Genomic DNA, 23,251 nt, shown 5'->3' with positions numbered 1-23,251 from the left:
GGGGGGGGGGAATGGGGCAGGGGCCTGTCCCCTCTAGGGGGCGCCGGCTCCCACCCGGCCCCAGGGCAGGGACTGGCTGGCTCAGGGGGGCTGGGAATGGGGCAGGGGCCTGTCCCCTCTAGGGGGCGCCGGCTCCCACCTGGCCCCAGGGCAGGGACTCGCTGGCTCAGGGGGGGGGGGAATGGGGCAGGGGCCTGTCCCCTCTAGGGGGCGCCGGCTCCCACCTGGCCCCAGGGCAGGGACTGGCTGGCTCGGGGGGGGGGGAATGGGGCAGGGGCCTGTCCCCTCTAGGGGGCACCAGCTCCCACCCGGCCCCAGGGCAGGGACTGGCTGGCTCAGGGGGGCGGGGAATGGGGCAGGGGCCTGTCCCCTCTAGGGGGCGCCGGCTCCCACCCGGCCCCAGGGCAGGGACTCGCTGGCTCAGGGGGGCTGGGAATGGGGCAGGGGCCTGTCCCCTCTAGGGGGCGCCGGCTCCCACCCGGCCCCAGGGCAGGGACTGGCTGGCTCAGGGGGGCAGGGAATGGGGCAGGGGCCTGTCCCCTCTAGGGGGCGCCGGCTCCCACCCGGCCCCAGGGCAGGGACTCGCTGGCTCAGGGGGGCAGGGAATGGGGCAGGGGCCTGTCCCCTCTAGGGGGCGCCGGCTCCCATCCGGCCCCAGGGCAGGGACTCGCTGGCTCAGGGGGGCTGGGAATGGGGCAGGGGCCTGTCCCCTCTAGGGGGCACCGGCTCCCACCCGGCCCCAGGGCAGGGACTGGCTGGCTCAGGGGGGCTGGGAATGGGGCAGGGGCCTGTCCCCTCTAGGGGGCGCCGGCTCCCACCCGGCCCCAGGGCAGGGACTGGCTGGCTCAGGGGGGCTGGGAATGGGGCAGGGGCCTGTCCCCTCTAGGGGGCGCCGGCTCCCACCCGGCCCCAGGGCAGGGACTGGCTGGCTCAGGGGGGCTGGGAATGGGGCAGGGGCCTGTCCCCTCTAGGGGGCGCCGGCTCCCACCCGGCCCCAGGGCAGGGACTGGCTGGCTCAGGGGGGCTGGGAATGGGGCAGGGGCCTGTCCCCTCTAGGGGGCGCCGGCTCCCATCCAGCCCCAGGGCAGGGACTGGCTGGCTCAGGGGGGCTGGGAATGGGGCAGGGGCCTGTCCCCTCTAGGGGGCGCCGACTCCCACCCGGCCCCAGGGCAGGGACTCGCTGGCTCAGGGGGGCTGGGAATGGGGCAGGGGCCTGTCCCCTCTAGGGGGCACCGGCTCCCACCCGGCCCCAGGGCAGGGACTCGCTGGCTCAGGGGGGCTGGGAATGGGGCAGGGGCCTGTCCCCTCTAGGGGGCGCCGGCTCCCACCCGGCCCCAGGGCAGGGACTGGCTGGCTCAGGGGGGCTGGGAATGGGGCAGGGGCCTGTCCCCTCTAGGGGGCGCCGGCTCCCACCCGGCCCCAGGGCAGGGACTGGCTGGCTCAGGGGGGCTGGGAATGGGGCAGGGGCCTGTCCCCTCTAGGGGGCGCCGGCTCCCACCCGGCCCCAGGGCAGGGACTGGCTGGCTCAGGGGGGCTGGGAATGGGGCAGGGGCCTGTCCCCTCTAGGGGGCACCGGCTCCCACCCGGCCCCAGGGCAGGGACTGGCTGGCTCAGGGGGGCTGGGAATGGGGCAGGGGCCTGTCCCCTCTAGGGGGCGCCGGCTCCCACCCGGCCCCAGGGCAGGGACTGGCTGGCTCAGGGGGGCTGGGAATGGGGCAGGGGCCTGTCCCCTCTAGGGGGCGCCGGCTCCCACCCGGCCCCAGGGCAGGGACTCGCTGGGTCAGGGGGGCAGGGAATGGGGCAGGGGCCTGTCCCCTCTAGGGGGCGCCGGTTCCCCTCCGGCCCCAGGGCAGGGACTGGCTGGCTCAGGGGGGCGGGGAATGGGGCAGGGGCCTGTCCCCTCTAGGGGGCGCCGGCTCCCACCCGGCCCCAGGGCAGGGACTCGCTGGCTCAGGGGGGCTGGGAATGGGGCAGGGGCCTGTCCCCTCCAGGGGGCGCCGACTCCCACCCGGCCCCAGGGCAGGGACTCGCTGGCTCAGGGGGGCTGGGAATGGGGCAGGGGCCTGTCCCCTCTAGGGGACGCCGGCTCCCACCCGGCCCCAGGGCAGGGACTCGCTGGCTCAGGGGGGCTGGGAATGGGGCAGGGGCCTGTCCCCTCTAGGGGGCGCCGGCTCCCACCCGGCCCCAGGGCAGAGACTCGCTGGCTCAGGGGGGCAGGGAATGGGGCAGGGGCCTGTCCCCTCTAGGGGGCGCCGGTTCCCCTCCGGCCCCAGGGCGGGGACTGGCTGGCTCAGGGGGGCTGGGAATGGGGCAGGGGCCTGTCCCCTCTAGGGGGCACCGGCTCCCACCCGGCCCCAGGGCAGGGACTGGCTGGCTCAGGGGGGCTGGGAATGGGGCAGGGGCCTGTCCCCTCTAGGGGACGCCGGCTCCCACCCGGCCCCAGGGCAGGGACTGGCTGGCTCAGGGGGGCGGGGAATGGGGCAGGGGCCTGTCCCCTCTAGGGGGCACCGGCTCCCACCCGGCCCCAGGGCAGGGACTGGCTGGCTCAGGGGGGCTGGGAATGGGGCAGGGGCCTGTCCCCTCTAGGGGACGCCGGCTCCCACCCGGCCCCAGGGCAGGGACTGGCTCGGGGGGGTCTGGGGGATGGGACATGGGGCCTTTTCTCTGGATAAAAATCTCCCTATGGCCTTGGCCATGTGCTGAGTCTCGGTTCCCTTGGCCTCTAGCCGCGGTGACCCTGGCCGGTAGCCACGCCTCAGTTGGCCTGGGGAGGCCTGGCGGTGACCACACGTGGCTCTGGGCCGGTGGATGGGAGCGGCGCATTGTTTGGGGGAAGGATCCCTGTCCCCGGCGGGAGAGACTGGGATGGGGAATGGGACCCAGGCGTCCGGGAGGGCAGCGCAAGGCGCTCGCCCTGAGGGAGATGGAGAACCGGGCGGGACTCAGGCCTCCCTCCAGTTCCAATCCGCGAGGCAATCGATGGCTTCCTCTTTGCAGGGATCGATAGCCGCCGGAAGCAAAGCTGAGTTAGTCCCATTCATTTGTGGAAGGGAGGCGAAAACACGGCTACTCATTTGGAGCCCTGGGCTGGGGGATCCGGGGGGCTGCGGGTCGGGAGTGAGGGGCACCGGCAGGGCTGGGGGATCCGGGGGGCCGCATGTCGGGAGTGAGGGGCATTCAGAGCTGGGGGGACACCGGGGGCTGCGGGTCGGGAGTGAGGGGCATTCAGAGTTGGGGTGAGTGCATTACATTGCTGCCCCCCCCCGCCCCCCGCCAGTATTTTTAGCCGAAGCTCTTGTTTGCATTGGAGGATGCAAAGGTCACCGCTGCAAATGAGCCATTAGGTCACTGCTCATCCATTCCCGGCCCCTCCGCTGGTGGCGAGAGTTGGGGGTGGGGGCGGGGCTGGGAGCCCGGACTCCTGGGTTCAGGCTCTGGGAGGGGAGCAGGGGGGTCTAGGGGTTAGAGCAGGGGGGAGGGGCTGGGAGCTCGGACTCCTGGGTTCTGGTTCTGGGAAGGGATCAGGGTCTAGTGGTTAGAGCAGGGGCGGGGCTGGGAGCTCGGACTCCTGGGTTCTGGCTCTGGGAGGGGAGCAGGGGGGTCTAGTGGTTAGAGCGGGGGGGAGGGGCTGGGAGCTCGGACTCCTGGGTTCTGGCTCTAGGAAGGGAGTGGAGTCTAGTGGTTAGAGAGGGGGCAGGGCTGGGAGCCAGGGCTCCTGGGTTCTGGCTTTGAGAGGCGAGTGGGGTCTAACTTGCTTCTCCCCCCTCCTGCCGCAAGGGTGCAGGATGGAGCCAGCTGCCCCGCTGGCCTTCAGGGCTGGAGGCTGGGTTAACCCCTTGGCTGCTGCTCTGCCATGAGCTGGAGAGGGGAAGGCGACTCTGTCTCTGCGACCAGGCCGGTGCAGGGGTCTGTGGGGGGGTGGGGGGATCATCACTGGCTGGGGCTGTTCTGCGGGAGGCAGGGGGCGGCTCGTCACCTGCTCTGGGGATCTGCCGATGCAGAACTGGGGTTATTGGCAGCTCCATTGATCGATCCCATCCCCGCTCACTTAGATTCCCATTAGTGCTCTTGGGGGAGGGGAGGGGGCTCCTCTCTAAATTAACCCTCCCGGGGCTGCCTGAGGACTAGGGGCAGAGCTGGGAAAAGAACCCAGGAGTCCTGGCTCCCAGCCCCCCCCCCCCCCCGCTCTAACCACTAGACCCCACTCCCCTCCCAGAGCTGGGGAGAGAACCCAGGAGTCCTGGCTCCCAACAACCCTCCCCTCCCCAAGCTGGGGTACCCAGGGGCAACCGCCTTACATTGATTACCCATCATGCAGTTCAGTGTGTGTGTGTGGGGGGGGGAGGTCAGAGCCCCCCAGGCGGATCCAGACCCCTTTGCACTGCTGTGCTAAGGAGCCTGTGTAAATATCACAGGGTGCGGGTGAGAAATTTCACACACGGGGAAAAATATTTCCCAGGCATCGATGTAGCCTGGATCTCTGAGCCGCCGCCGCCTTCTGTGGCCAAATTCCACAGCTCAGCAAGGTCCCCCAGGACTCCTGGGTTCCAGTCCCAGCGCGGGGAGTGGGCGATACGGCTTGGCGGAGCCAGGACGCCTGGGTTCTATCCCCAGCTCTGGGAGGGCCGTGGGGTGCGGGGAAGGAAGCCAGGAGTCCTGGGTTCTACCCCTGAGGGAAAGTGCGTGCTGTGGCTCTGGGCCTCAGTTTCCCCACTGGAAGGGGATGGCGCGGGGCTGCATCTGTGTCCCAGGCCCCTTCCCCGCCCCAGGCCGGTTCATTGATCGGTGGCAGCTGCCTTCCTGGGGCTTCTGAATAATTCACCAGCTCCCCCACTTCCCGTGGGGGGCTCATTTCACAGCCTGGCTGGTGAATAATGGATGAACGAGTCCTTGCTCATGGTGGCTGCAGACCCCAAGGACGGGGGGGGGGCTTCTGCGAACAGCCCGCCTCCAGGAGAGCGGGAGGTGGGGGAGAGGTGAGACCATTCCAGGGATGGGGGGGATCCGGTGCCGGGGTTTCCTTTAATCCCCCACCTGCCGGACCCGAACAGGTCTCTCTCTCTGAAGCTGGGGAGGAGGGAGAACCCGGACTGGATCATGAAGGAATCCGGAACCGGCCCACCCCGGGTTCTAGAACAGGTTCTCGGTGCCCTGATCTGGAACGCTGCTGGGGAATTTGGTGGCCTTGAATGGGTGTGTTGTGTGGGGGTTGCCTGCCCCAGCTGGAGCTGTTGATCATGGGAGCAAGGTGTGTGTGTGTGAGTCCCCCTGCCTGTCTCCCTGTTGCGGTGTGTGGTTGTTGCCTTGTGGGTCTGTGTTGCCTTGTGCCTCCGTGCTGCAGGGCACCCCTGTGTCACACTGTGTGTGTTGCATTGCGCATCTTTGTCGCTCTGTGTGTGTGTGTTTCCTGCCGCATCGCTGTGGTCCATGGGGCGCCCCTGTGTGTGTTGGCTTGGGCCCCTCTTTGCGTTCCCGGCATACGTGTCCAGTGTGTCGAGTTGTGCGTATCTCCTGGTGCATCTTTGGGTGGGGGCGTGCGGGTGCGGGTGTCCTTGTGCATCTCTGTTGCCGTGTGTGTGTGTGAGACGCAACCTGAGCAGAAAAACCGGACAAACCAGAAACTTGGGAATGAAAATTGAGACGGAGAAAGGGACTGAATTGGGGGTTGGGAAGAAATGATCTCAGCTGTGTGTGTGTGTCTCTCTGTAGGCCTGTGTGTGTAGTCATCTGTCTGCGTCTCTGTCTATCCCCATATCGCCGCGCCCCCCTCCCCCCAGCCTGTGTCTATATTTAACCATCTCCAGCAGCCAGGAATCTCTGCTGATAAAAACCCACTTGTCCGGCTGGGCCCCCGGCGGCTGCCTCGTCCCCACGCCCTGCTTGGGCTGGGCCCAGCCCGGTGCCCGCTGCTGGCATCGAGGGGCACCAGCAGAGCTGTGAGGGGCCAGGCCAGGGCTGGGGGGCAGGGGGTTTCAGCTGATGGAGCTGGGGGGTGCCCGGGTAGCTCATTATCCGCCCCCCATGGATACATCGCAGGCTGCATGTGCCCCCCTGGAGATGGGCACAGATGGGGAGCGAGAACTAATGAGCGTGGGACGCGCCCGCTGTCTGGGGACGGTGCGGATCTGTGTGCGCGTGAGAGAGAGAAATCAGCGGCCGCAGGGAATCGGGGCGGTGTCTGTCTGCCGCTGTATCTCTCGCTCCTTTTCTGCTTCAAGGTCTCCCCTTCTGGCTGGGAAAAACGAGTTTCGAATCCCTGGGTTGAAAGGTACTCCCTGCCCCCACCCCGTGCTGGAGGGTTGTGGGGTGTGAGCCTCCCTCCCCCAAATCTGGGTCAAAATCTCCCCCTTGCATCTTTTATTTAAAAATTCTTGCAGGGTTTTCGCTCTCTGCCCCCCCCGCCCCGCCATTCATGTAAAGTAAAATGAGTTTCAAAACCCCTTTCTCGCTGGGTTAAATGTCGGTTTCAAATACCCTCCTCCCTCTTCTTGCTGGAGAGAGAAGTGAGTTTCTAGTCCTGCCCTCATGCTAGGATAAAGTGAGTTTCAAATCCAGACCTTCTTCCTGGGTTAAAGGTCAGTTTCAAATACGCCTCCTCTTGGAAACACAAAATGAGTGTTAGAGAGCCCCCGACCTCTCTTCTTGGGGACAAAAGACTGTTTCAAATCCTCCCACAGGGACAGTGTGAGTGTTGAATCGCCCCCTTTGTGAGCACACGCTGTATTCTGCCCCTGCCCAAGTCCTCCCCTCCAGTGGGGCAGGGATGCATGTTAAAATCTCCCCACCAGACTCATGCTAACACTAGGGCGGGGGAGCCTGGAAACAGACCCAGCTGTCCCCTCGCACCACGCTGCTCCCGGCCCCACTCCACCAGCCCGGCAGCCAGGAGATCGCACCTGCTGGGGATGGGCCCCCACCCGCCTGCCACTGAACCCGGCACCTTCCCTGGCTTTGCCGGCAAAGGTGCCCAAGGTGGAGCCGGGACGGGCCCTCAGCAAACAGCTCAGGCCCCGATTCCTATCAACCTGCTGGGAGCCAGGACCTTCGCCTCTGGGGGGGCCGGCTCCCATGGCTGGCTCAGGGACCTGTGTGTGTTGGGGGGGCGGGGGGGCCTCTCATCCCTGGCTGGGGGATGATCTTGCTGCCTCCTGCAAACTGGCATCAGTGCTTATCTCCCGTCCGACTCAGCTCGGGGCTGCTGGGGGAGGCAGCCTGGGAGCTGCCTAGAGACAAGGGGGAACGTCGGGGCCTCTGCCGGTGCCCCTCACTCCTGACCCGCAGGGCCTGCTAGCCCAGCCCTGGGCTCCCCCAGCCCTGCCGGTGCCCCTCACTCCCGACCCGCAGCCCCCTGCTAGCCCAGCCCTGGGCTCCCCCAGCCCTGCCGGTGCCCCTCACTCCCGACCCGCAGCCCCCTGCTAGCCCAGCCCTGCCCCCCTAGCCCTGCCGGTGCCCCTCACTACCGACCCGCAGCCCCCTGCTAGCCCAGCCCTGCCCCCCCAACCCTGCCGGTGCCCCTCACTCCCGACCCGCAGCCCCCTGCCAGCCCAGCCCTGGGCTCCCCACCCCCATCTCTGCCGGTGCCCCTCACTCCCGACCCGCAGCCCCCTGCTAGCCCAGCCCTGCCCCCCCAGCCCTGCCGGTGCCCCTCACTCCCGACCCGCAGTCCCCTGCCAGCCCAGCCCTGGGCTCCCCACCCCCATCTCTGCCAGTGCCCCTCACTCCCGACCCGCAGCCCCCTGCTAGCCCAGCCCTGCCCCCCCAGCCCTGCCGGTGCCCCTCACTCCCGACCCGCAGACCCTGCCAGCCCTGCCCCCCCGACCCTGCCGGTGCCCCTCACTCCCGACCCGCAGCCCCCTGCTAGCCCAGCCCTGGGCTCCCCACCCCCATCTCTGCCGGTGCCCCTCACTCCCGACCCGCAGCCCCCTGCTAGCCCAGCCCTGCCCCCCCAGCCCTGCCAGTGCCCCTCTCTCCCGACCCGCAGCCCCCTGCTAGCCCAGCCCTGCCCCCCCAGCCCTGCCGGTGCCCCTCACTCCCGACCCGCAGCCCCCTGCTAGCCCAGCCCTGGGCTCCCCACCCCCATCTCTGCCGGTGCCCCTCACTCCTGACCTGCAGCCCCCTGCCAGCCCAGCCCTGGGCTCCCCACCCCCATCTCTGCCGGTGCCCCTCACTCCCGACCCGCAGCCCCCTGCTAGCCCAGCCCTGCCCCCCCAGCCCTGCCAGTGCCCCTCTCTCCCGACCCGCAGCCCCCTGCTAGCCCAGCCCTGCCCCCCCAGCCCTGCCGGTGCCCCTCACTCCCGACCCGCAGCCCCCTGCCAGCCCAGCCCTGGGCTCCCCACCCCCATCTCTGCCGGTGCCCCTCACTCCTGACCCGCAGCCCCTGCTAGCCCAGCCCTCCCCCCCCGTTCTGCGGGTGCAGCAGACCAAGGCCCGCTGGGCTATTCATGCCCCTTGTTCTATTGAGCCCATTGAAATCTCAGCACAAAGCCGCCGTGTCTGGGACACAAGGGATTCTGGGAAACCCGTTTTTCATGGCATCATGGCTCAGTGGGTAATCCCCCCCCCTGCAAACCCAGCCCCCCTCCCATCACCTGATCCCAACCCCCCAGTGCAGCCAGAGCCTCCAGATTAACCCTCTGCTCTCCAGGGCAGGAGAGGTTGGTGTTCCGGAGGTGTACAGCACCCGGCGCAGGGGGTGCTGGTCTGGGAGGGAGGCGGGGGGCAGACCTTGCCCCTGGCTTGGGGGGTGATAGGAGGCACAGAGGCAGAAGCCGGTAAGGGGCTGCAGTAGAGGGGGATGGAGGGTGGCTTATGGGGGGCCTGCTCCCCCTTTGGTTGCCGTGAGCACAAGCTCCGAAGCCTGGGCCCCTCTGGTCGCTAAGGTCCTGGCAGGGATGCTTAGACGCCAGGATCGAGCTGGGTCTGCCCAGGGTGTCCCTGCCGCAGCTGCCGGCCACAAGGCCGGGGCTCTGAGATGAGAACCAGCCCACTTGGGCCCCGGAGGGCACAGGGGGGCTGGCTGGAATGGCAGGTGTCCTGTGGAGAGCTGATGGGGCAGGGCTGGGAGCCAGGACTCCTGGGTTCTCTCCCCAGCTCTGGGAGGGGAGTGGGATCTAGTGGTTAGAGCCGGGGGGGGGCAGGGGCGGGATGGGCTGCACATCAGGACTCCTGGGTTCTATTCCTATTCATTGTTTCCCTGTCTGGGCTGGGGGTGGGGAATGACCTCCTTGTCAACCAACCCCCAGCGCCAACATGCCCAGACAGGGCCGGGCAGGGGAATCTGCCACACGTAGGGCGGCGTCTCCTGGCAGCTCGGGCGCGGGCGCTGGGCACAACTCTCAGCGCCTCCCTCCCGCTGTTTGTCTCTTTCTTCCCCCAGCCCTCGCTCATCCTCCCCCCTTCTCGCTCTCTTCTTCCCTCCCTCTCTCCTGCCTCCCTCCTCTTCTCCCTCAGCCCCCCTGTCTCCCCGCCGGGCCCTTTCCCTTCCCTTCTCTCCTTTCCTCTTTTCCTCCCTGGCTGGCTTAACGTGGCCGCTCCCTGGTTTTCCCCAGGCCTCCGCAAGCTGGAGCCAAGATTTCCCACCTCATGGGATGGGGGGGCGGGGGGAACCATTGGCCCAAAAATCATCGTTTTCCCTCTGCCCGCCCCCGACCTCACCCTGCTCTGAGTCACCCCAGTGCCAGGGGCCCGGACCTGCCTCAGCAGGTGGAAGGTGCTTTCCAACCCGCTGGAGGACCCAGCTCATCCCCTGGTACCTGGCTGGGGACTGGAAAGAAATCTGTGTCTTCAACCTGCCGCCTCCCCAGCCTGGGGCCGGATTGCGGCTGGCGCCCCCTAGAGGGGACAGGCCCCGTGCCCCGTTCCCCACCCCCCTGAGCCAGCCAATCCCTGCCTGGGGCCGGATCGGGGCTGGCGCCCCCTAGAGGGGACAGGCCCCATGTCCTGTTCCCTGCCCCACTGAGCCAGCCAATCCCTGCCTGGGGCTGGATGGGAGCCAGCAACCCCTAGAGGGGACAGGCCCCATGTCCCGTTCCCCACCCCCTGAGCCAGTGAATCCCTGGCTGGGACCGGATGGGAGCCAGCAACCCCTAGAGGGGACAGGCCCCGTGACCCATTCCCCGCCCCCCTGAGCCAGCCAGTCCCCTGCTCTGGGGCCGGATGGGCACCAGCGCCCCCTAGAGGGGACAGGCCCCGTGACCCATTTCCCACTCCCCTGCGCCAACCTGTTGGAGTTCAAGTTGGTGCCCCCGAGAGGGCAAAGGCCCCCGTGGCTGTAGGGGAAATCCTACGCTGCTATTGTGCTTTCTAATTCCAACTTTCACTCTTGCTATTTTCCTGTCCCCAAAGCCACATAAGGCCTGGAGGGTGGATCGAAGCCAAACTAAAGGGCTGGCAGGAGCCAGGATTTCCGAAGACTGACTCCTGCGTGATTCACACCATGTACCTTGAGCTCAGCTCTCACAAACCTTGGCTCCGGCTGTTGCCTCTTGCTGGGAATAAATGAGTTTTGAAGCCATGTCCCGTTACTGGGAAAATGTGAGTTCCCTACCCCAGCTGTTGGCTGGGAAAAATGAATTGTGATAGGAAATGTGAGTTTCAAGTCCCCCCCACCTTTCTACCCAGGGAACAGGTGAGTTCCAAATCCCCCATCTTGTTAGGAGAAAGTGAGTTTTAAATCACACCTCTTGTGAGGAATAAGGACTTTCAACTCTTCTGTCTTCCTGGGGGCAGGCTGAGGGGAAAATATGAGTTTCCATATAAAAGTTCCCAGAACAGGGACTAGAATCCCGGAGTCCTAACTTCCAGCTCCCCATACCCCACTCCCCTCCCAGAACCGGGGATATGACCCGGCAGTACTGAATTCCGGTCTTGTGATTTGGTGATGCAACAAGGCTGCAAAAGAGGGGGGCTCTTTGCCCAGTGGTGGCAAGAATTTGGGCTGGGGCAGAACCGAGGCCTGTGGTAGTGTGCAGGGGCGACTTGAAACTCACATTTTCCCCCAGGCAGAAGGAGGGTATGAAACTCTTTTTCCAGCAAGTGAGGAGGTTTTTCCTCACTTGTCCGGTCAAAAGGGAAGATTTGAAACTCACATTTTGCCCCCCAGAGGATTGACTTGAAACTCATTTTTTCCCAGCGGGAGAGGAGATTTATAACTGATCTTGTTCCTAGCAGGAGAAGAACTGAAACTCCTTATTTCCCCTCAAAAACCACAATCATTCAGGCAACTAGTGGGAGGGATTTGAAACTCACTTTATCCTGGCATGAGGGTGGGGCTGGGGGGAATTGAAATTTGCCTGAGCCTAACATGGTATAGTGGGAATTGAAACTCACTTTATCCTGGCATTGGAGGGGGGAAATTGTAACTCTCTTTATCCTGGCATGGGGCGGGGGGATAGAAACTCATTTTATTCTGGAATTGGAGGGGGGAATTGAAACTCACTTGATCCCAGCATGGAGTGGGGGGTGGGGTGCAGGGGGGACCCAAACACACTTGATCTGAGCACGGGGTGGGAGGAATTGAAACTCTCTTTATCCTGGCATTGGAGGGGGGCGGGGGAATAGAAACTCATTTTATTCTGGAATTGGAGGGGGGAATTGAAACTCACTTGATCCCAGCATGGAGTGGGGGGCGGGGTGCAGGGGGGACCCAAACTCACTTGATCCTTGCATGGGGTGGGAGGAATTGAAACTCTCTTTATCCTGGCTTTATCCTGGCATTGGAGGGGGGGAATTGAAACTCCCTTGAGCCTAGCCCGGGGCAGGTGGGCAGAGAGAGGAGACCCCCTTGCTGCTTTCCCAAAGCCAGCAGGTGGGGATTTTGCAAACAGCTTTCTGACAGCTGGGGGGCTGGGATTCCTGCCCCCCCACCACCACTTCCTTTCTGTGCTTGGTGGAAATCCAGGGACTCCCCCCGCTCCCACGGAGAGCTGTCTCCTTTGGGCCCTAGGCTACCTAGACACAGCCCCCCCCTCCGAGGGGCCCTCTCGTGGGAAGCCTGCAGCCAGCAGCTGGGAGGTGTGTGTGTTAATTCCAGAGCTGAGGGAGGCGGTGTGTGTGTGTGTGTGTGTGTGTGTGTGTGTGGAAAGGGGGGGGGGCGGGGATTTCTGGGCTTTTTGCCCAGCCTCTGCCAGCGAATCCTGGCCCCTGGAGAAGGCACCAGGCTGCGGATTTGCATAAACTCCCGATGAGCTCAGGGGAGCAGCTGGGGAGACTCCGGGGCGGCAGGACTCGGGGCGGTTTCACGCCGGAGCGGAGCCGGGCTCTGGTACCGTTCGGAACCGCTGCTTGGATCTGGGGTTTTCCCTCCGGATCGGAGCCGGCTCCCCCGCAAAGCTGGATTTACAAAGCGGAGTAAAACCCGGGTGTCTTTCCCTTCCCTGCCCAGGGATTTTCACCTTCCTGGTTTCCAGGGGGTTACATGGTGTTTGGCGTCTGCCAGGCGGAAGATCGGAGCGGCCGGGAAAGGTACCGTGTTTGGGCTTGACCTTGATCCGGGAGGGCAGGAAGCCGGGGTGATCTGGCGGCACCCCAAAACTTCCGGGTCTCTGACGGGGGTGGAACTCCGCTGGCTTCTGAGCTCAGTGACCCCGGTGTAAATCCGGAGTGACTCCGCTGCAATGGAGTCCAGGCTGGCTTCTGAGCTCAGTGACCCCGGTGTAAATCCGGAGTGATTCTGCTGCAATGGAGTCCAGGCTGGATTCTGAGCACAGTGACCCCGGTGTAAATCCGGAGTGATTCTGCTGCAATGGAGTCCAGGCTGGCTTCTGAGCTCAGTGACCCCGGTGTAAATCCGGAGTGACTCCTCTGCAATGGAGCCCAGGCTGGATTCTGAGCACAGTGACCCCGGTGTAAATCCGGAGTGACTCCTCTGCAATGGAGTCCAGGCTGGATTCTGAGCACAGTGACCCCGGTGTAAATCTGGAGTGACTCCTCTGCAATGGAGTCCAGGCTGGATTCTGAGCTCAGTGACCCCGGTGTAAATCCGGAGTGACTCCTCTGCAATGGGGTCCAGGCTGGATTCTGATCTCCAGTGACCCTGGAGCAAAACGGGTGAACCTGAGCTCAGCATCCCAGCCTTGCTATTTCAGGTTCCGCTGGGGCTCTGAAGTTTCCAGACGGCTCCGAAAGGGGCGGGGGGGGCGAGGGGAGACGCCAGGTATCAGCTCAGACCTGAGCCATTTTTAACCAGCCACTTCCAAGCGGTTCCCTCCTTCCTGCTGCCTTTTCACCAGTCCCTGCGTCCCCCTCTGTCCCTGCCAGCCAGCTGCTCTGGGGGTCGCCAGCACCCTCCTGCTAGGGCCAGCCCAGGAAGGAGGACTAATTACAAGCAATGAAAACAGCATTAGCAAGAATCCTTATTCTCTTGCTCGGAAGGGTGAAAGGAAACATCGCACCGATGGGCCCCATGAGTACAAAGGACCAGGACCAAACCCATCACTGTCAGCGGTGTTGGCGGATGTAAATTAATAGCATTGATACTCAATAATGGATACTCAATAATGGATAGATGCAGGAATAACTCGAAACACCGCTGTTATTAAAAGGAAAACAACAAAAAAAGCAGAAAAGGGAATATTGACAGAGAGACTGAAATAGCACCTTGCTGTAACAATACAGGTGAGAATAAATCATAGAATTTACTGTTTCTATTACAGTAAATGTATGTCATTATTTATTTATTTGTGTATAAGCTGCAGCTGAGATCAGGGCCCCATGGTGCCAGGCGCTGCCCAGACACCCAGGGAGAGACAGGCCCTGCCCCAGCTGAGATCAGGGCCCCGTTGTGCCGGGCGCTGCCCAGACCTACAGGGAGACAGGTCCTGCCCCAGAAATCTTACACACGGGACAGACAAGGGGCTGGAGGGGAAACGGAAGCCCAGAGAGGGCCCGTGAGGTGTGCAAGGTCCGTGACAGAGGCAGAAACAGAACCCAGGTGTCCTGCGGCCCAGTCTGGAGCCCCGCCCACACGACTGTTAGTATGCAGATAACCACTCACGAGGTTTATAATCTGTTAAGAAGCCGTGGGGTGAAAGGTCGTGATTATTTCTGCAGAAAAGTCCTGTTTCGGACTGAATCCGAAGGACGGAAGGGAAATGGTCCGGATGGGTAGTAGCCTCGGGTGAACGCGAGGTGTGGGTTTTTTCAAATCTAAGTAATATTCTCATTTTGATTTAGCTCAAAACAAATAGGAATTGATTTAAGTTTCAACCAAATTAAAACACACTTAAAACCCACACTGGGGTTTGGCAACCCATGAACACAGTTGTTTAAAGGTGGCAGATTTGTGGGCAGACAAAGCTGGGATTTGAGAGGGGCTTGAAACTCACTTTGTCCCCCAGGAAGAAAGGGAGGTTTGAAACGGATTTTTTTCCCCCAAGCAGAAAGGGGAGTTTGAAACTCATTTTTTCTCCAAGGACGAAAGCGGGGGATTTGAAACTCACTTTTCAAAGGAGTTCAAAGGCCCAAATCCCTTTGTATTTCAGCAAGAACCTAAATCTTTCAGAAATCTGACCTGGGATCCTAATTGCTGTGTTGCCACTTAAGCATTGTTTCATGTAGTTATTTCTTGCTACTATTTGTGTGCGTTGCCATTGTGTGTTCTCATTTACTCTGTGGGTGTCTGTATTGGTGACTAGCATTGCGTTTAATGCACTTATTTCTCGTCTTGTGGTTGGGTGTTGGTTCTTGTCACGGTTCGTGTGTGCGTGAGGCAGTTATGCGTTGCGGTTCATTGCATATGTGCGTATTGTTGGGAAGAGTTGTGATAGTTACACATTTTGTTAGTTGTTGGGTTGTGTGTGTTGCCCCTGGGATGGTTAGATCTGGGCAGGAACTGTGTTTTCCATTTTGTGGGACGTTCCACAATGTTGGATTTTTCCCCCTGTTCTAAAGTGGAACGAAAACCATTATTTATTTATTTTATTTTAAATTTCCCATGAAACAGAATTCCCAAATAATGTCATTTTCAGGCCAATCAAAATATTCCATTTCAAGGAACCTGAAACACTTCATTCTGCTTTTGACCGTCCACAACTTTTTATTATTTGTGTCTCTAAAGAAACAAGGAGCCATGCTTCCAGCTGCGGTTTCCAAACGAGCGCTCCAAACCATTCCGGAAACGTCAAAAGCGGGATGTTGCCATGTGAGCCGAACGCTTCGTTCGGGGTTGTACCACCATGAACTTTTGTTGAAATTGACACGTTTTCCGAAACGTTTTGGTTTAGCCAAAAGTGGTGGTGATGGTGGTGGGGGTTTTGTCACCCCCCCGCCAAAAAAAAAAGTTTAGCTGAAAAATGTCCAGCTTTGTTGATCGTCCTGGAGTGTCGGAGTTTTTTGTGCGGCTATGAATTGCAGACGCAGTGCGGTTATGAGCAGGCTTGAGAAATGTATGAGTGGAATGATACACTGGGGCTGGCTGAAATAACAGGGGGCTCGTCCCAGTGACCCGGTTCTGCAGCCGATCTTCCTGTTATCAGTAGCTCATGTTGCCAACACACGGATCTATGTTATCCTCCTTGCTAGGATGCCAAGGTCCGTGTTGCTGTTGTGGTTTATTGCGTGTATCCGTATTGCGGTTGGCAGTGGCTGTTGTTGGTTTGTGTTCTTGTTAAATGTATTTATCGTTGTCGGTGTGTGCATTGCGGCCTCTGTGTTTAGTTGTGGCTAACGTTGCCGGCGGCGGGGCGTGTATTTGCTGTTTGTTTCGACACTTTTGATCAAGAGCTCCCCTCCCTCCATCCCCGTCGGCATCTCTCTGTCTCCGTCCCTGCACGCATCTCTCCTTATCCGTCCCACGCCAGTTTCTCACCCTAGGCCGGCCTCCCGTCTCAAGCCCATGGCCAAGCGCCAGCTGTCTGACCGGGGAGCTGTCTTTAGCCCTTGGCTCGTCCCCCGCCGTACATGACTCTGCGGGCTCCACGGTCGGCTGAGCGTGTCGGGGGAGGTTACGGGTGCTCTGGGGATGTGTGCGTGGGCCGGGAATCCCAGCTGAGGGGGGGCCCAGGGCCATTACGACCCTTGGGAGACCCGGCATGTTTCGGTGCTCTCCGGAGGCAGGAGGGGCTGGTTGGACGGTCTGATCCAGGCCCGGAGAGCAGGGCTGAGGGCAGGCTGGAGGGTTTGCAGCGGTGCCTGGGGCGGGCTGGCTGGCTGCACAGACCGGAGGTGCTGAGGGACAGAGGCCGGCTCTAAGGGGGCGTTGCGACTGCGTGTGGGGCACGTGGGAGGTGGGACATGGGTGACTCTAAACGCTTAGCTCAATAGATCATTAATTATTAAGAATTCATCGAATGCCTAGCTGACTGTATTAATTAACCCGAATGATTATGACTCCGAAGGCCAGATCAATGCTATTAATAATCTAGGGATCTCTACATTATTGGTAATACTCACTCTAATGACTGGATTATGACGGTATGGTGACAATTTCATCCTCTTTTACTGCAGGTTGACGAGCGAAAGCACGGCTCGTGTGAGAAATGCCTAGATTAATACTTGAGCAGTTATTAACCACTTAATGACGAGAGTGACAGCGTAATAATTATTAATGACTAGATTAATACTTAATAATTTGACAGCATTGGTACATCATTAATTACCTGTTGAGTCTTAGATCGATACATTAATTATCTAGTCATTAGTCATAATTATTAATCATTAATGCACTGAGCTAGGCATGAGAGTAATTAGACATATGTGTTAATTAATGTAGTCATTAGTGTACTAACTATTAATGGCTTGCTCTAATCAGAGCAATAATTAATGTATATTTAATTGTTAGTCATAAATAATAAATAGATCACATGGATAGTTACTCTAATGACTAGAGAGATCCATTCATAATTAGGATGCTAATGACTAATATTTTAATTATATATTATTAATACTTACTCCCATGCCTAGATCAATACATTATTCATTACTCATCTAATGACTGGATCGCCTCGGGGGGGAGGGAGAGCTCAGTGGTTTGAGCATTGGCCTGCTAAACCCAGGGTTGTGAGTTCAATCCTTGAGGAGGCCATTTAGGGATCTGGGGCAAAAATTGGGGATTGGTCCTGCTTTGAGCACTAGATGACCTCCTGAGGTCCCTTCCAGCCCTGCTAGTCTATGATTGATTCCTTTATCAATTGTTGCCCTTCCCTCGGCGCCCAAGTGTCTGCCCTAGCTGCTCCCTGGGCGTATCTGGCTGTGCGCACGCGACCTGCAGGGCCCCCTCCCTTCGGCATCCGGACCCTGAAACCCCAGAGCGCTTAAAGCCCACAGACGGTCCCCCGCCGAACTCCCTCGTGGGCCCGAGCCGGGCGGCGAGCTCCGAACACAAGGCGACGCAGCCCTACCTTGGCGCGCCCTGGCTGGAGGACACCTCGGTTCAGTCCCCCTACTCCCCACGCCCCCCCCGGCCTGCAAAGAAGGGCTTTCAAGAGGGGATCTCAGGTGAGTGCTCTAACCACTGAGCTCTGGGGAGACTCCACAGTGTGCGATTTGGTTTTCAAACATGTCATTTTGACAGACAAATTGCTGTTTATTTTAAGCATCCCCCCTGCCCCCAATGTGGAATGATTGAAACTTTCGCAGTTGAGTGCAATCCTGGGGCGGGGTGGCGGGGTTCAGCATTCCCCCCCCCCACAATTTGTATCGATTTTAGCTGTTCACAGTTGCAGGAGATTTGGGGAGGTGGGGATTTGACGCTGGCCTTTTAGCCACATTACCGGCGCTCCAACAGCATTCTTCCTAGCCTCCTAGAAATGTTGGGCTGGAAGGGACCTCGAGAGGTCATTGAGTCCAGCCCCCTGCGCTGAGGCAGGACCCAGTAAACCTAGACCAGCCCTGACAGGTGTTTGTCCAGCCCGGTCTTAAAATCTCCAGTGTGGGGGATTCCACAACCGCCCTTGGAGCCTGGTCCAGGGCTTAACTTCCCTTGTAACTAGAAAGTTTTTCCTAATATCGAACCTAAATCTCCCTTGTTACAGAAGAAGTCCATTACATCTTGTCCTGCCTTCAGTGCATATGGAGAGCAATTGATCACTGTCCTCTGTACAGCAGCCCTTAACAGATTTGAAGACTATTTGATCCCCCCCTTCAGTTTTTTTTCCCCTTACTTTGCCTAGCTGGGAATTTGGATTGTTATTGGCAGGAATAACTTTTCTTGTCGGTTTTGCTGCGCGCGGACGGCGAAAATGACATTTTCCGACATTTGACTGATACAAATCGACTCCCTCCGCGCTGGGATGGCATACAGCTCCCTCCGTCTCTGCTGTCAAAACTTTGCCACTATGAGAAAATATTTTTAAGAGGCAGTTGGAGTGGGGGGGCACTGGGGCCCGACTTTCCCGCATGAGAGCCCCCGCCGCTGGACGACAGGGTCGTTCTCCTGCTTGCTCTCCTTCTGATCCTTTCGCTCCTTAATCCAGAGTGGCACAATTTCTGCAGGAGAGATGGAGGGAGCCATGCAGACTACCTCGTGGCCCAGTGGTTCGGGCACTCCCTTGAGAGGTGGCGGAGTCCAGTTCAAAACCCGCCATGCAGAGCGGGGAATTGAACCTGGGTCTCCCAGCTGAGTGCTCGAATGCCCAGGCTAAAAGCTACGCGGGAGAATCTCTGCCCCCAGCCGGCGGAGGCCCCCAAGAGGAGGTTTGCAGCTGAGAAGGCCGAGTGGTGCTAGACGCCTCCCTACAGCCCGGACTTTGTCACCTTTCTCGGGAAGAGGGGCGGGGCTTAGGCCACACCCCTCCGGTTGGCATCTTCCATAGGCTAGGTGGGAAGCAGCCTAAACTAGCCAATGTTCAGTTGTGAATCTGGCCCTTAGACGCTACGTGCCTCAGTTTCCCCATCTATACAATGGGGATAAGAGCATTGCCTGCCATACAGGGGTTTGGGAAGGATAAATCCATGAGTTTGTGAAATGAGCAAGAACTACTGATGAGAAGGGCTGTCTAAGAGCTAGGTATTCTAATTACATACCTGGCCTGTTATCAACACCAATCAGCAACCAACAGTACCAATAATTAGACATGATACTTTATTATTACAATCTGCATATTTATCTGTGGTCAGCAATGAATAGAATCAGTTTTATTATACACTACATGTTTATTATAATTATTAATGATTTATTATAATGGGAAATCAGCTCTTAGTACGATTAAGTATTATAACTAGCTATTCTTATTAGCAAGAACATATTTGATTGGTTTTTGCCGATTAGCATTTAGTACATTGATACGGTTAATCAGCTAGTGGTCGATAATTACTAAATATAACGTTGTTGTTATAACTGTAATTAGCAAATCGTCATTATCTGTCACTATTTGCTCCTTGAAGCGTTTGTTCGTGCCAGGTGAAATTCGGACCCTATTGAATCCGGAGTGAATCTGGAGTGACCTGACTGCCGTCAGTGACCTCAGAGTGAATCCGGTGTGACCCCATTGGGCTGGGCGCGGGGTGGTATCTAAGCAGGGTGGGGGAGATATCTGGTGGGAATGGCTTAGACCGATTTTAGAACGGGACAGAAATTGGTACGTTTGGATGGAGTTGCTGGTAGCTGATCTGGTTCTGGGGTTAGAGTCAGACTTCGATTCCTTATTTATTTTCTTTCTTTCTTTCTTCCTCCCTCCACCTGCCTCCTGTCTGAACCCCAGTACCCCAACTTGAATTGGGGGCGGGGGCTAGAGTTTGGCTGCTCCCATGCAGCGATTGGCTGGCTAGCATGCCACCTGCCGGGCCGAGGTGTATTACACTGGGAAAGGGACTTGGGGGGCTTTGGGGGGTGCTGGCGTGCATTGGAGGCAGAGCTCGAGAGGTGTGCGCAGAGGGTGACCCGAAAGCAAGTGTGGAAAATCGGGACGTGGGGTGTGGGCGAGAATAGGTGCTTATATAAGACAAATCCCCAAATATTGGGACGATCCCGATACAGTGTTGTCGGGACGGCCGGTCACCCTCCGTGGGTGTGCGTCTGGCCTGGTCTCTGCCCTTTCGGGCTGGTTGGGAATTTTTTGACAAAATGTCCCGTCTCCCCCGCCCCGAAAAATGTCAATTCATTCAAGCTGATCCCGCCTGACTGGAAAACGTGTGGAATTTTGTTCCCGAAACTTTCCAAAACTCCCGTGTTGGTATTTTCGGAATGAAAAGGGTTGGGGGTTCCCCCCCTCCCGCTGAGAAACGACTTGTTGGTTTTAAAACTGAACTCGGCAGAAACCGAAGAGAGGCTGGACTGGAAACAAAACGTTTGGATTCTTTCCACTCCCCCACCTAACATTTTCCTTTGTTGTTTCCCCAATTTTTTTTTGAAATTTAGACTTTCTGTCCCGATTCGAGACGGGACAAATCGATCAGAATCTCGGGGCGGGAAACCAGGATAAGAAAAATCCCTTTTGTGTGTATGTCTGCACGGCCCCTCGGAGCAGCCGGCCCGTCTGTCCCGGGCTCGATCCTGGAGCCTCTGGTTGAAGGTTAAGGAGGTACCGGAGGTTGCGGTTGCAGGAAGTGTCCAGGGAGGGTGGGGGAGGCGCGTGTGGACCGACCAGGTGCACAGTCCAGCTCAGGCAGAAAACGCTTGTCTTGGCTTCTCTCCCCCCGCCCCGCCCCCCCGCCAACCAGCCAGGCCATTGTGCCGGCTCTGAATACAGCTGGGGAAGCGTGGGCAGCATGGCAACGAGCTGGGGGGAGGGGGAGACGTAACACGCTGCTCAGGGCACCGCAGGGCGTACTCAGACCCACTGTCACACCCGACCAGAGCATTGCAACCGCACAGACACTCCCACACACATCCAGCCCCCCCGTCGCTCTAACCACTGGGCCCCACTCCCTTCCCAGTGCCATGGGTAGAACCCAGGAGTCCTGGCTCCCAGCCCCCCGCCGCTCTAACCCACCAGACCCCACTCCCCTCCCTGAGCCAGGAGAGAACCGAGGAGTCCTGGCTCCCAGCCCCCCGTGTTCTAACCACTAGACCCCACTCCCCTCCCCGAGCCAGGAGAGAACCGAGGAGTCCTGGCTCCCAGCCCCCGCTGCTCTAACCACTAGACCCCACTCCCGTCTCTGAGCTGGGAGAGAACCCAGGAGTCCTGGCTCTCAGCCCCCCCCATTCTAACCACAAGACCCCACTCCCCTCCCCGAGCCGGGGAGAGAACCCAGGAGTCCTGGCAAGAAATCGCTGAAGTTAGGCAAGTCACCTGTGGGCCCCTTAACCCTCCCCTGCTGTCTGCTGTGTCACCATGGCTGAGAGCCCAAAATACCCAGCTGCCTCTGACATTCAGCCGGGCAGCCAGCGGAAAATGCTTTATGTTGTAACTGGTTTTGCTCGGGAGCCACCGGAGCCAGTCGCCCGCCTTGGGCCCAGATCAGACCCGGCCCCCCTGGGGACAGGCCCCGGGCCCCATTCCCTGGCCCCCCGAGCCAGCCGGTCCCTGCCCTGGGGCCGGATGGGGGCCGGCGCCCCCTAGAGGGGACAGGCCCCTGCCCCATTCCCCGCCCCCCTGAGCCAGCCGGTCCCTGCCCTGGGGCTGGATGGGAGCCAGCGCCCCCTAGAGGGGACAGGCCCCTGCCCCATTCCCCAGCCCCCCGAGCCACCCGGTCCCTGCCCTGGGTCCGGATGGGGGCCGGCGCCCCCTAGAGGGGACAGGCCCCTGCCCCATTCCCCGCCCCCCTGAGCCAGCCGGTCCCTGCCCTGAGGCTGGATGGGAGCCGGCGCCCCCTAGAGGGGACAGGCCCCTGCCCCATTCCCAGCCCCCCGCGGCAGAGGGGTGTGTGTGTAGGGGGGGGTCTCATCGGGTGCCCTTGGCAACTGGAAGGTCCCCGACTTGCTCCGCCAGCATCGGAGGCTGGTGACCCGGCGACCTCCTCAGGCCGCTGGGCTCCGGGAGAAAAGGAAACGCATTGACCGGAGGCCGGGGCGAGGAATGCCAGCGACGCGCCGGGAATGCGAGGCAGCCGTGAGCAAAGCGCCCCGTGGGAGAGCCACACTGCCCTGCGGTGCCCCCCGCCAGCCCTGCCCCGCCCCACCCCGCAGCCCCCCGCCAGTGCCCCTCGCTGCCGACCCACAGCCCCCCACCAACCCCACCCCGCCGGTGCCCCTTGCTGCCAACCCGCAGCCCCCCGCTAGCCCAGCCCTGCCCCCCCAGCCCCGGCAGTGCCCCTCGCTGCCGACCCACAGCCCCCCCCGCCCAGCCCTGCCCCCCACAGCCCCACCGGCGCCCCTCGCTCCCGACCCGCAGCCCCCCGCTAGCCCCGCCCCGCCGGTGCCCCTCGCTGCCGACCCACAGCCCCCCGCCAGCCGCACCCCGCCGGTGCCCCTCGCTCCTGACCCACAGCCCCCCCCAGCCCAGCCCTGCCCCCCACAGCCCCGGCAGTGCCCCTCGCTGCCGACCCACAGCCCCCCACCAACCCCACCCCGCCGGTGCCCCTCGCTCCTGACCCACAGCCCCCCCAGCCCAGCCCTGCCCCCCACAGCCCCACCGGCGCCCCTCGCTCCCGACCCGCAGCCCCCCGCCAGCCCCGCCCCGCTGGTGTCCCTCACTCCTGACCCGCAGTCCCCCGCCAGCCCAGCCCTGCCCCCCACAGCCCCACCGGCGCCCCTCGCTCCCGACCCACAGCTCCCCGCTAGCCCAGCCCCACACGCGCCCCTAACTCCCGACCCGCAGCTCCCCGCTAGCCCAGCCCTGCCCTCCCCAGCCCCGCCGGAGCCCCTCGCTCCTGACCCGCAGCCCCCCGCCAGCCCAGCCCTGCCCCCCCAGCCCCACCGGAGCCCCTCGCTCCCGACCCGCAGCCCCCTTTGGCCTTTGCAGGTAGCTATGCCGCAATCCAGCGCCAGTCCAATGTCCAGGAATCTCCCCACCCCTCCCCTCCCCTCTCGCCCCTGCGTGGGACCCAGCCTGGCTTTGAGCAGCTTCAGCCGCCCGCTCCGGGGATCAGCCCCGTTCGTGGGTACAAAGGGACCCACCCGCCGTGCCCTGATTCCTCCCCTCCCCTGTCCAACTTGGCACCAACCCCCCCTGCCCCCAGCCTGTCAGCTGCTGTTTACCAGGGCAAGAGACCGGCAGCTGCTGGGAGTGACATTCCTGCAATGCCGTTATCAGAGCAGCTGGCCTGCGGGCGCCCCACACCCACACAGCCTCCCCTCTGCAGCCGGGGGGCTCCTGCTGCTGGGAAGGGGGTTCGTTTGGGGTGCTGGGCTGCAGGGAATGGGGGCAGGGGGGCTCTGAGCCGCAGGGAGCGGGGCAGGGGGGTTGCTGGTGGGGGTCCCATTTGTTTCCCCCAA

At 61.1% G+C, this 23,251-nt stretch overlaps 1 protein-coding gene across 5 annotated transcripts in view; it reads left to right on the top strand.

Moving 5' to 3' along the window:
* The first annotated feature begins 12,166 nt into the window (after nt 1–12,166).
* DDR1 (discoidin domain receptor tyrosine kinase 1) overlaps nt 12,167–23,251 on the top strand; it is a 29,151-nt gene continuing 18,066 nt past the window's right edge. The window contains exons 1-3 of one of the 5 annotated variants that reach the window (XM_084646647.1): nt 12,167–12,462; nt 13,372–13,614; nt 20,294–20,456. The gene's annotated coding sequence lies outside the window, so the exon portion shown is untranslated. The remainder of the gene's footprint in view (nt 12,463–13,371; nt 13,615–20,293; nt 20,457–23,251) is intronic. The other 4 variants (XM_084646648.1, XM_084646649.1, XM_084646646.1 and 1 more) reach the window with 4 other exon arrangements.

The sequence above is a fragment of the Lepidochelys olivacea genome (genome assembly GCF_965140295.1).
Source record: "Lepidochelys olivacea isolate rLepOli2 genome assembly, chromosome: 14".
Taxonomy (NCBI): domain Eukaryota; kingdom Metazoa; phylum Chordata; order Testudines; family Cheloniidae; genus Lepidochelys; species Lepidochelys olivacea.
Note: the sequence above shows the minus strand (reverse complement) of the source record. Positions and strands in the feature narration are given on the sequence as shown.